The sequence below is a fragment of the Taudactylus pleione genome, unplaced genomic scaffold (assembly GCF_031769625.1).
Source record: "Taudactylus pleione unplaced genomic scaffold, aTauple2 ptg000032l, whole genome shotgun sequence".
Taxonomy (NCBI): Eukaryota; Metazoa; Chordata; class Amphibia; order Anura; family Myobatrachidae; genus Taudactylus; species Taudactylus pleione.
Window position 1 is genome coordinate 12,647,640 of NW_028284434.1, and position 12,712 is coordinate 12,660,351.

Below are 12,712 nucleotides of genomic sequence, written 5' to 3' on the forward strand. Positions count from 1 at the left end.
GTGATACATATATACCGACATATTTATATATATATATATATATACAGTAACTCAGACATACATATTGTTACAGACACATAACTACAGTTACAGATACATATAAACTGTTACATAGACACATATATACAGTTACACAGATACACCAGTTGTCTTCTGATTCTGATGCCCTCAGCCAGACTGCTGCTGCATAACTACACTCAGGTGATAGTTTAACATGTGTTCCTGGCATACCTTTACTCAGTCTGTCTCAGTCTCTGGTCTATAACTACCTGTACAATTATCTGCCTCAGGTTACTTTACTGCCCGTTGCTACTCCAGCTTAACTCTCTGCAGCCACCTCGTTTCTTACTTAATCTCCTACTATCTTGAGCTTATGTCTTGGGGGGCATCTAAGTACTTGTGAGAATATAAAACTCTATGGAAATGGCAGCTGCTATAGGTGAAGACCTCTCTAGCTTGATTCTAGGAATTCATGTGGTTTCCTAGGTGAGCCCTAACAGTATGAATGTATAGCAGGAACATATTATCACACCTCTGCAGGCCTAGAACAAGGGTCCAGCCTGGGAGTTACCAGTAATTAATAATAATTAATTACCTGTCCTGTTTTCTTATCTTGTGCTTCTCCTCCAGGTCCAAGCTTTGCTCCTGTGGTGTCAGCAGAGGCAGGTGACTCAACTTGTTTCTTTAGTATATGTTTTGTGGTAAAGATGACCTCACAGTTGTCCCAAGTAGACGTTTGGACTGAAGGTGACCTTCTAATAGTCCAGCAATGTAGTATGCTTGGCTGTTGACCTCACATTTTGTTCATTGGAGAAGGCCCACCTGGAAAAAGTTAGAGGTGTGATAATATGTTCCTGCTATACATTATACATGCACATATACAGGTAGTTTTGCCTAAGTAAAATGTCCATACCTAACATAAATATTTTACTTCACCCTATCTTGAGTAAATGTTTTGTGGTAAAGACAACTTCACAGTTGTCCTGAGGTGAAATTACGGGTGAATAATTCATAAATGAATATTGCTTGGCTGTTGACCTCACATATTGTTGGATGGAATGGTCCCACTTGGACAAACCTAGAGTTTTAATAATGTTCCTGCGATGCAGTAAAATGCATATATATCACATTACACCTCTCTCTGTTTGCAGGTTGATTTAACACCGATACTGGAATTAGGCAAAAGAGATTTTGTAGTATAAGATTGGGGACAAAACGCCAAATCACAAATAGTCACATTTCCCACCTCAATCCAAAAGTGTCTTTAAACACCCACAGGTCTCATGTTTGGGAAATGTGAGTGCAATGCTGTTTAGGACTTTGACACCGAAGCCCAATATCTACATAAAAACAGGGAGAGTGAACCCAATAAATATCCTGCACAGAAAAGAGACAGAAAGGAACTAATGGCACTAAAAAATAAAGGCAAATCACTGCAGCCCACTAGAAAAAACATGGTGTTTTTTAAAAAAGAGTTACACACATATGTAATTATGCAGACATATACACAGACACAAATATACAGTTTCAGAAACCTATATACACATACACATTTATACAGTTACACTGAAACAAATATAGGTACAGACATACAGCATATACAGTTACATAAAAACATGTACAAACACATAAACAGTATACAGTTACACAAAAACATATACAGACAGATATTTACAGTTACACAGACACATATATACTGTAGGTACACAGAAACATTTATCCAGTGACACAGGCACATACACAGATATATATATATATATATATATATATATATATATATATATACTGTTTATATATATTCCTTAGACAAAAAACCTTACGGTTTCACATGTCCCATTAAGGATTCTTGGACATGATCTGAAATTTCACAAAACCTACTGAATTTTTGCCACTTAAACTAAAAAAAAAATGAAATTCTGATCACCTTAATGGAAGTGTTCCTTGCGCAAAAAAATATGGTATGCCATCACACCCTGTGGTTAACTGCAGATTCAGTACTCTCACAGAGTGAAATTGCTGTCACTCACAAAATGGTGTAAATGCTAATTCACAAAATTGTGTGCTTATTGGAATACACACATGCAGTCTATGTAGCAAATTTAGACTTGGGGTTTGTTTTATTCGGTAGCTATTATTCAGGGTATGGCCCCCCAAAAAATCAACAACTAGCAGCGCGCTTTGGACACCCAGTACTGGTTGTGCTAAATACATGGGACAAACGACATAGGGTCCTCCATATTAAGCACAACCAGCACCAGGCTTTTTAGAACCAGTCCTGGTTGCCAAAATACAGGAGGACAAAAGATGTAGGGGGCCCCCGTATTCAGCGTAGCCAGAAATGGGCTTTGAGTCGGTCCTGGAAATACAGGTGAAAAATATGCGAAGGGTCCATATGTATTTACCAGAGATGGCACCAAACTTTTTCTAGCGGGGGCTAATTCCACAGCAAGGAAAGCGCTTTTACTGGGACCCCCGGCCGAAGCATCAACAATGACCGCTAGTCAGCCCCCAGGCCGGGAATGCCTGGGGACTTCCTCCAATAAAGGGTTCCCCCTCTCCAGGGCACCCCAAGCCCAGGCTGGTGGGTGCCGGGTTGATTATGTAATGTTTAGTGCATAAAAAAGATATAATTTATTGTTTTTTACAGAAGCACTACAGGCCCCAGCAAGTCTTCCCCACATGCTGGTACTTAGAGAACCACAAGTACCAACAAGCACGGCATAAAGAGCTCCGCTGATACCTATAGTATCCCTGTAAAAGAAATTTATAGAAAAAACACAGACACCGATTGTTTTAAAATTTTATTTTTCTGTACCATCACCTGGGGGATGGCAGCTTTTAAGCTCTTTTGCATGGCTGCCACTTCCCCAGGACTTCTCCGGTGTCTTCACCTGGAGGGCGGCGGCCTTTAAGCTCTTCTTTATGGCCGCCACCCATCCAGGACTTTCCCGGTGTCTTCTTTCTTTGGCAGGTCTTCTGTGCTGCCAAAGGGCTCCCCTGGCTGTTGCATTATCCCCCTCTAGAAAGAGCCCAGCGCCACTACCGCCTGCACTGGCCAGCCATCTTGGTGCACCCAAGTGAAGCCACAGTGAGTACATCTGTTCCTACTGATGCTGCGCAACAAGTTGGAACTACCTATCTCTACAATGGCGGATTTGTGAGGTAATACGGTAACTTTCTCAGTAACCTAAACCCCAAAAGTACCTATCTTGGAACAAAAGCAACCTAATAAAACAAACCCAAGTCTAAATTCATCCACTACCCTGAGTTATGCCTTCCCAAAAATCCATTATAGAGAACAGCAGAAAAGTGGTCCTAATTGAGAGTGTCAGAAAAAACTGACATTTGGAAATTCAGATTACTTCCAAAACCTATTTATTTATGTTTTTTCCATGAAATTTGGAATGCAGCACGAGCGACAGTTCTACCCGCCCATGCTAAATTTCAGCACAGTACCTCCGATAACTTTGGAGGTGTAGCCCCTTAAACACCATGCCCTTCCTCGGGAGTTCTCTATGGGAGAATTCAGTTTTTTTAAATTCAGCCTTAATATAAGGGCATGACTGTGCCCTTATAATATACATAGTGACACGGAAACTTATACACAGACAGACATATACAGTTACAAAGACATATACAGGTACACAGAACATATAGTTACACAGACACATGTATACAGTTACAGACACATATAGTTACAGTGATACATATATACCGACATATTTATATATATATATACAGTAACTCAGACATACATATTGTTACAGACACATAACTACAGTTACAGATACATATAAACTGTTACATAGACACATATATACAGTTACACAGATACACCAGTTGTCTTCTGATTCTGATGCCCTCAGCCAGACTGCTGCTGCATAACTACACTCAGGTGATAGTTTAACATGTGTTCCTGGCATACCTTTACTCAGTCTGTCTCAGTCTCTGGTCTATAACTACCTGTACAATTATCTGCCTCAGGTTACTTTACTGCCCGTTGCTACTCCAGCTTAACTCTCTGCAGCCACCTCGTTTCTTACTTAAGCTCCTACTATCTTGAGCTTATGTCTTGGGGGGCATCTAAGTACTTGTGAGAATATAAAACTCTATGGAAATGGCAGCTGCTATAGGTGAAGACCTCTCTAGCTTGATTCTAGGAATTCATGTGGTTTCCTAGGTGAGCCCTAACAGTATGAATGTATAGCAGGAACATATTATCACACCTCTGCAGGCCTAGAACAAGGGTCCAGCCTGGGAGTTACCAGTAATTAATAATAATTAATTACCTGTCCTGTTTTCTTATCTTGTGCTTCTCCTCCAGGTCCAAGCTTTGCTCCTGTGGTGTCAGCAGAGGCAGGTGACTCAACTTGTTTCTTTAGTATATGTTTTGTGGTAAAGATGACCTCACAGTTGTCCCAAGTAGACGTTTGGACTGAAGGTGACCTTCTAATAGTCCAGCAATGTAGTATGCTTGGCTGTTGACCTCACATTTTGTTCATTGGAGAAGGCCCACCTGGAAAAAGTTAGAGGTGTGATAATATGTTCCTGCTATACATTATACATGCACATATACAGGTAGTTTTGCCTAAGTAAAATGTCCATACCTAACATAAATATTTTACTTCACCCTATCTTGAGTAAATGTTTTGTGGTAAAGACAACTTCACAGTTGTCCTGAGGTGAAATTACGGGTGAATAATTCATAAATGAATATTGCTTGGCTGTTGACCTCACATATTGTTGGATGGAATGGTCCCACTTGGACAAACCTAGAGTTTTAATAATGTTCCTGCGATGCAGTAAAATGCATATATATCACATTACACCTCTCTCTGTTTGCAGGTTGATTTAACACCGATACTGGAATTAGGCAAAAGAGATTTTGTAGTATAAGATTGGGGACAAAACGCCAAATCACAAATAGTCACATTTCCCACCTCAATCCAAAAGTGTCTTTAAACACCCACAGGTCTCATGTTTGGGAAATGTGAGTGCAATGCTGTTTAGGACTTTGACACCGAAGCCCAATATCTACATAAAAACAGGGAGAGTGAACCCAATAAATATCCTGCACAGAAAAGAGACAGAAAGGAACTAATGGCACTAAAAAATAAAGGCAATTCACTGCAGCCCACTAGAAAAAACATGGTGTTTTTTAAAAAAGAGAGTTACACACATATGTAATTATGCAGACATATACACAGACACAAATATACAGTTTCAGAAACCTATATACATACACATTTATACAGTTACACTGAAACAAATATAGGTACAGACATACAGCATATACAGTTACATAAAAACATGTACAAACACATAAACAGTATACAGTTACACAAAAACATATACAGACAGATATTTACAGTTACACAGACACATATATACTGTAGGTACACAGAAACATTTATCCAGTGACACAGGCACATACACAGATATATATAAATATATATATATATATATATATATATACTGTTTATATATATTCCTTAGACAAAAAACCTTACGGTTTCACATGTCCCATTAAGGATTCTTGGACATGATCTGAAATTTCACAAAACCTACTGAATTTTTGCCACTTAAACTAAAAAAAAAATGAAATTCTGATCACCTTAATGGAAGTGTTCCTTGCGCAAAAAAATATGGTATGCCATCACACCCTGTGGTTAACTGCAGATTCAGTACTCTCACAGAGTGAAATTGCTGTCACTCACAAAATGGTGTAAATGCTAATTCACAAAATTGTGTGCTTATTGGAATACACACATGCAGTCTATGTAGCAAATTTAGACTTGGGGTTTGTTTTATTCGGTAGCTATTATTCAGGGTATGGCCCCCCAAAAAATCAACAACTAGCAGCGCGCTTTGGACACCCAGTACTGGTTGTGCTAAATACATGGGACAAACGACATAGGGTCCTCCATATTAAGCACAACCAGCACCAGGCTTTTTAGAACCAGTCCTGGTTGCCAAAATACAGGAGGACAAAAGATGTAGGGGGCCCCCGTATTCAGCGTAGCCAGAAATGGGCTTTGAGTCGGTCCTGGAAATACAGGTGAAAAATATGCGAAGGGTCCATATGTATTTACCAGAGATAGCACCAAACTTTTTCTAGCGGGGGCTAATTCCACAGCAAGGAAAGCGCTTTTACTGGGACCCCCGGCCGAAGCATCAACAATGACCGCTAGTCAGCCCCCAGGCCGGGAATGCCTGGGGACTTCCTCCAATAAAGGGTTCCCCCTCTCCAGGGCACCCCAAGCCCAGGCTGGTGGGTGCCGGGTTGATTATGTAATGTTTAGTGCATAAAAAAGATATAATTTATTGTTTTTTACAGAAGCACTACAGGCCCCAGCAAGTCTTCCCCACATGCTGGTACTTAGAGAACCACAAGTACCAACAAGCACGGCATAAAGAGCTCCGCAGATACCTATAGTATCCCTGTAAAAGAAATTTATAGAAAAAACACAGACACCGATTGTTTTAAAATTTTATTTTTCTATACCATCACCTGGGGGATGGCAGCTTTTAAGCTCTTTTGCATGGCTGCCACTTCCCCAGGACTTCTCCGGTGTCTTCACCTGGAGGGCGGCGGCCTTTAAGCTCTTCTTTATGGCCGCCACCCATCCAGGACTTTCCCGGTGTCTTCTTTCTTTGGCAGGTCTTCTGTGCTGCCAAAGGGCTCCCCTGGCTGTTGCATTATCCCCCTCTAGAAAGAGCCCAGCGCCACTACCGCCTGCACTGGCCAGCCATCTTGGTGCACCCAAGTGAAGCCACAGTGAGTACATCTGTTCCTACTGATGCTGCGCAACAAGTTGGAACTACCTATCTCTACAATGGCGGATTTGTGAGGTAATACGGTAACTTTCTCAGTAACCTAAACCCCAAAAGTACCTATCTTGGAACAAAAGCAACCTAATAAAACAAACCCAAGTCTAAATTCATCCACTACCCTGAGTTATGCCTTCCCAAAAATCCATTATAGAGAACAGCAGAAAAGTGGTCCTAATTGAGAGTGTCAGAAAAAACTGACATTTGGAAATTCAGATTACTTCCAAAACCTATTTATTTATGTTTTTTCCATGAAATTTGGAATGCAGCACGAGCGACAGTTCTACCCGCCCATGCTAAATTTCAGCACAGTACCTCCGATAACTTTGGAGGTGTAGCCCCTTAAACACCATGCCCTTCCTCGGGAGTTCTCTATGGGAGAATTCAGTTTTTTTAAATTCAGCCTTAATATAAGGGCATGACTGTGCCCTTATAATATACATAGTGACACGGAAACTTATACACAGACAGACATATACAGTTACAAAGACATATACAGGTACACAGAACATATAGTTACACAGACACATGTATACAGTTACAGACACATATAGTTACAGTGATACATATATACCGACATATTTATATATATATATATATATACAGTAACTCAGACATACATATTGTTACAGACACATAACTACAGTTACAGATACATATAAACTGTTACATAGACACATATATACAGTTACACAGATACACCAGTTGTCTTCTGATTCTGATGCCCTCAGCCAGACTGCTGCTGCATAACTACACTCAGGTGATAGTTTAACATGTGTTCCTGGCATACCTTTACTCAGTCTGTCTCAGTCTCTGGTCTATAACTACCTGTACAATTATCTGCCTCAGGTTACTTTACTGCCCGTTGCTACTCCAGCTTAACTCTCTGCAGCCACCTCGTTTCTTACTTAATCTCCTACTATCTTGAGCTTATGTCTTGGGGGGCATCTAAGTACTTGTGAGAATATAAAACTCTATGGAAATGGCAGCTGCTATAGGTGAAGACCTCTCTAGCTTGATTCTAGGAATTCATGTGGTTTCCTAGGTGAGCCCTAACAGTATGAATGTATAGCAGGAACATATTATCACACCTCTGCAGGCCTAGAACAAGGGTCCAGCCTGGGAGTTACCAGTAATTAATAATAATTAATTACCTGTCCTGTTTTCTTATCTTGTGCTTCTCCTCCAGGTCCAAGCTTTGCTCCTGTGGTGTCAGCAGAGGCAGGTGACTCAACTTGTTTCTTTAGTATATGTTTTGTGGTAAAGATGACCTCACAGTTGTCCCAAGTAGACGTTTGGACTGAAGGTGACCTTCTAATAGTCCAGCAATGTAGTATGCTTGGCTGTTGACCTCACATTTTGTTCATTGGAGAAGGCCCACCTGGAAAAAGTTAGAGGTGTGATAATATGTTCCTGCTATACATTATACATGCACATATACAGGTAGTTTTGCCTAAGTAAAATGTCCATACCTAACATAAATATTTTACTTCACCCTATCTTGAGTAAATGTTTTGTGGTAAAGACAACTTCACAGTTGTCCTGAGGTGAAATTACGGGTGAATAATTCATAAATGAATATTGCTTGGCTGTTGACCTCACATATTGTTGGATGGAATGGTCCCACTTGGACAAACCTAGAGTTTTAATAATGTTCCTGCGATGCAGTAAAATGCATATATATCACATTACACCTCTCTCTGTTTGCAGGTTGATTTAACACCGATACTGGAATTAGGCAAAAGAGATTTTGTAGTATAAGATTGGGGACAAAACGCCAAATCACAAATAGTCACATTTCCCACCTCAATCCAAAAGTGTCTTTAAACACCCACAGGTCTCATGTTTGGGAAATGTGAGTGCAATGCTGTTTAGGACTTTGACACCGAAGCCCAATATCTACATAAAAACAGGGAGAGTGAACCCAATAAATATCCTGCACAGAAAAGAGACAGAAAGGAACTAATGGCACTAAAAAATAAAGGCAAATCACTGCAGCCCACTAGAAAAAACATGGTGTTTTTTAAAAAAGAGTTACACACATATGTAATTATGCAGACATATACACAGACACAAATATACAGTTTCAGAAACCTATATACACATACACATTTATACAGTTACACTGAAACAAATATAGGTACAGACATACAGCATATACAGTTACATAAAAACATGTACAAACACATAAACAGTATACAGTTACACAAAAACATATACAGACAGATATTTACAGTTACACAGACACATATATACTGTAGGTACACAGAAACATTTATCCAGTGACACAGGCACATACACAGATATATATAAATATATATATATATATATATATATATATATATACTGTTTATATATATTCCTTAGACAAAAAACCTTACGGTTTCACATGTCCCATTAAGGATTCTTGGACATGATCTGAAATTTCACAAAACCTACTGAATTTTTGCCACTTAAACTAAAAAAAAAATGAAATTCTGATCACCTTAATGGAAGTGTTCCTTGCGCAAAAAAATATGGTATGCCATCACACCCTGTGGTTAACTGCAGATTCAGTACTCTCACAGAGTGAAATTGCTGTCACTCACAAAATGGTGTAAATGCTAATTCACAAAATTGTGTGCTTATTGGAATACACACATGCAGTCTATGTAGCAAATTTAGACTTGGGGTTTGTTTTATTCGGTAGCTATTATTCAGGGTATGGCCCCCCAAAAAATCAACAACTAGCAGCGCGCTTTGGACACCCAGTACTGGTTGTGCTAAATACATGGGACAAACGACATAGGGTCCTCCATATTAAGCACAACCAGCACCAGGCTTTTTAGAACCAGTCCTGGTTGCCAAAATACAGGAGGACAAAAGATGTAGGGGGCCCCCGTATTCAGCGTAGCCAGAAATGGGCTTTGAGTCGGTCCTGGAAATACAGGTGAAAAATATGCGAAGGGTCCATATGTATTTACCAGAGATGGCACCAAACTTTTTCTAGCGGGGGCTAATTCCACAGCAAGGAAAGCGCTTTTACTGGGACCCCCGGCCGAAGCATCAACAATGACCGCTAGTCAGCCCCCAGGCCGGGAATGCCTGGGGACTTCCTCCAATAAAGGGTTCCCCCTCTCCAGGGCACCCCAAGCCCAGGCTGGTGGGTGCCGGGTTGATTATGTAATGTTTAGTGCATAAAAAAGATATAATTTATTGTTTTTTACAGAAGCACTACAGGCCCCAGCAAGTCTTCCCCACATGCTGGTACTTAGAGAACCACAAGTACCAACAAGCACGGCATAAAGAGCTCCGCTGATACCTATAGTATCCCTGTAAAAGAAATTTATAGAAAAAACACAGACACCGATTGTTTTAAAATTTTATTTTTCTGTACCATCACCTGGGGGATGGCAGCTTTTAAGCTCTTTTGCATGGCTGCCACTTCCCCAGGACTTCTCCGGTGTCTTCACCTGGAGGGCGGCGGCCTTTAAGCTCTTCTTTATGGCCGCCACCCATCCAGGACTTTCCCGGTGTCTTCTTTCTTTGGCAGGTCTTCTGTGCTGCCAAAGGGCTCCCCTGGCTGTTGCATTATCCCCCTCTAGAAAGAGCCCAGCGCCACTACCGCCTGCACTGGCCAGCCATCTTGGTGCACCCAAGTGAAGCCACAGTGAGTACATCTGTTCCTACTGATGCTGCGCAACAAGTTGGAACTACCTATCTCTACAATGGCGGATTTGTGAGGTAATACGGTAACTTTCTCAGTAACCTAAACCCCAAAAGTACCTATCTTGGAACAAAAGCAACCTAATAAAACAAACCCAAGTCTAAATTCATCCACTACCCTGAGTTATGCCTTCCCAAAAATCCATTATAGAGAACAGCAGAAAAGTGGTCCTAATTGAGAGTGTCAGAAAAAACTGACATTTGGAAATTCAGATTACTTCCAAAACCTATTTATTTATGTTTTTTCCATGAAATTTGGAATGCAGCACGAGCGACAGTTCTACCCGCCCATGCTAAATTTCAGCACAGTACCTCCGATAACTTTGGAGGTGTAGCCCCTTAAACACCATGCCCTTCCTCGGGAGTTCTCTATGGGAGAATTCAGTTTTTTTAAATTCAGCCTTAATATAAGGGCATGACTGTGCCCTTATAATATACATAGTGACACGGAAACTTATACACAGACAGACATATACAGTTACAAAGACATATACAGGTACACAGAACATATAGTTACACAGACACATGTATACAGTTACAGACACATATAGTTACAGTGATACATATATACCGACATATTTATATATATATATACAGTAACTCAGACATACATATTGTTACAGACACATAACTACAGTTACAGATACATATAAACTGTTACATAGACACATATATACAGTTACACAGATACACCAGTTGTCTTCTGATTCTGATGCCCTCAGCCAGACTGCTGCTGCATAACTACACTCAGGTGATAGTTTAACATGTGTTCCTGGCATACCTTTACTCAGTCTGTCTCAGTCTCTGGTCTATAACTACCTGTACAATTATCTGCCTCAGGTTACTTTACTGCCCGTTGCTACTCCAGCTTAACTCTCTGCAGCCACCTCGTTTCTTACTTAAGCTCCTACTATCTTGAGCTTATGTCTTGGGGGGCATCTAAGTACTTGTGAGAATATAAAACTCTATGGAAATGGCAGCTGCTATAGGTGAAGACCTCTCTAGCTTGATTCTAGGAATTCATGTGGTTTCCTAGGTGAGCCCTAACAGTATGAATGTATAGCAGGAACATATTATCACACCTCTGCAGGCCTAGAACAAGGGTCCAGCCTGGGAGTTACCAGTAATTAATAATAATTAATTACCTGTCCTGTTTTCTTATCTTGTGCTTCTCCTCCAGGTCCAAGCTTTGCTCCTGTGGTGTCAGCAGAGGCAGGTGACTCAACTTGTTTCTTTAGTATATGTTTTGTGGTAAAGATGACCTCACAGTTGTCCCAAGTAGACGTTTGGACTGAAGGTGACCTTCTAATAGTCCAGCAATGTAGTATGCTTGGCTGTTGACCTCACATTTTGTTCATTGGAGAAGGCCCACCTGGAAAAAGTTAGAGGTGTGATAATATGTTCCTGCTATACATTATACATGCACATATACAGGTAGTTTTGCCTAAGTAAAATGTCCATACCTAACATAAATATTTTACTTCACCCTATCTTGAGTAAATGTTTTGTGGTAAAGACAACTTCACAGTTGTCCTGAGGTGAAATTACGGGTGAATAATTCATAAATGAATATTGCTTGGCTGTTGACCTCACATATTGTTGGATGGAATGGTCCCACTTGGACAAACCTAGAGTTTTAATAATGTTCCTGCGATGCAGTAAAATGCATATATATCACATTACACCTCTCTCTGTTTGCAGGTTGATTTAACACCGATACTGGAATTAGGCAAAAGAGATTTTGTAGTATAAGATTGGGGACAAAACGCCAAATCACAAATAGTCACATTTCCCACCTCAATCCAAAAGTGTCTTTAAACACCCACAGGTCTCATGTTTGGGAAATGTGAGTGCAATGCTGTTTAGGACTTTGACACCGAAGCCCAATATCTACATAAAAACAGGGAGAGTGAACCCAATAAATATCCTGCACAGAAAAGAGACAGAAAGGAACTAATGGCACTAAAAAATAAAGGCAAATCACTGCAGCCCACTAGAAAAAACATGGTGTTTTTTAAAAAAGAAAGTTACACACATATGTAATTATGCAGACATATACACAGACACAAATATACAGTTTCAGAAACCTATATACACATACACATTTATACAGTTACACTGAAACAAATATAGGTACAGACATACAGCATATACAGTTACATAAAAACATGTACAA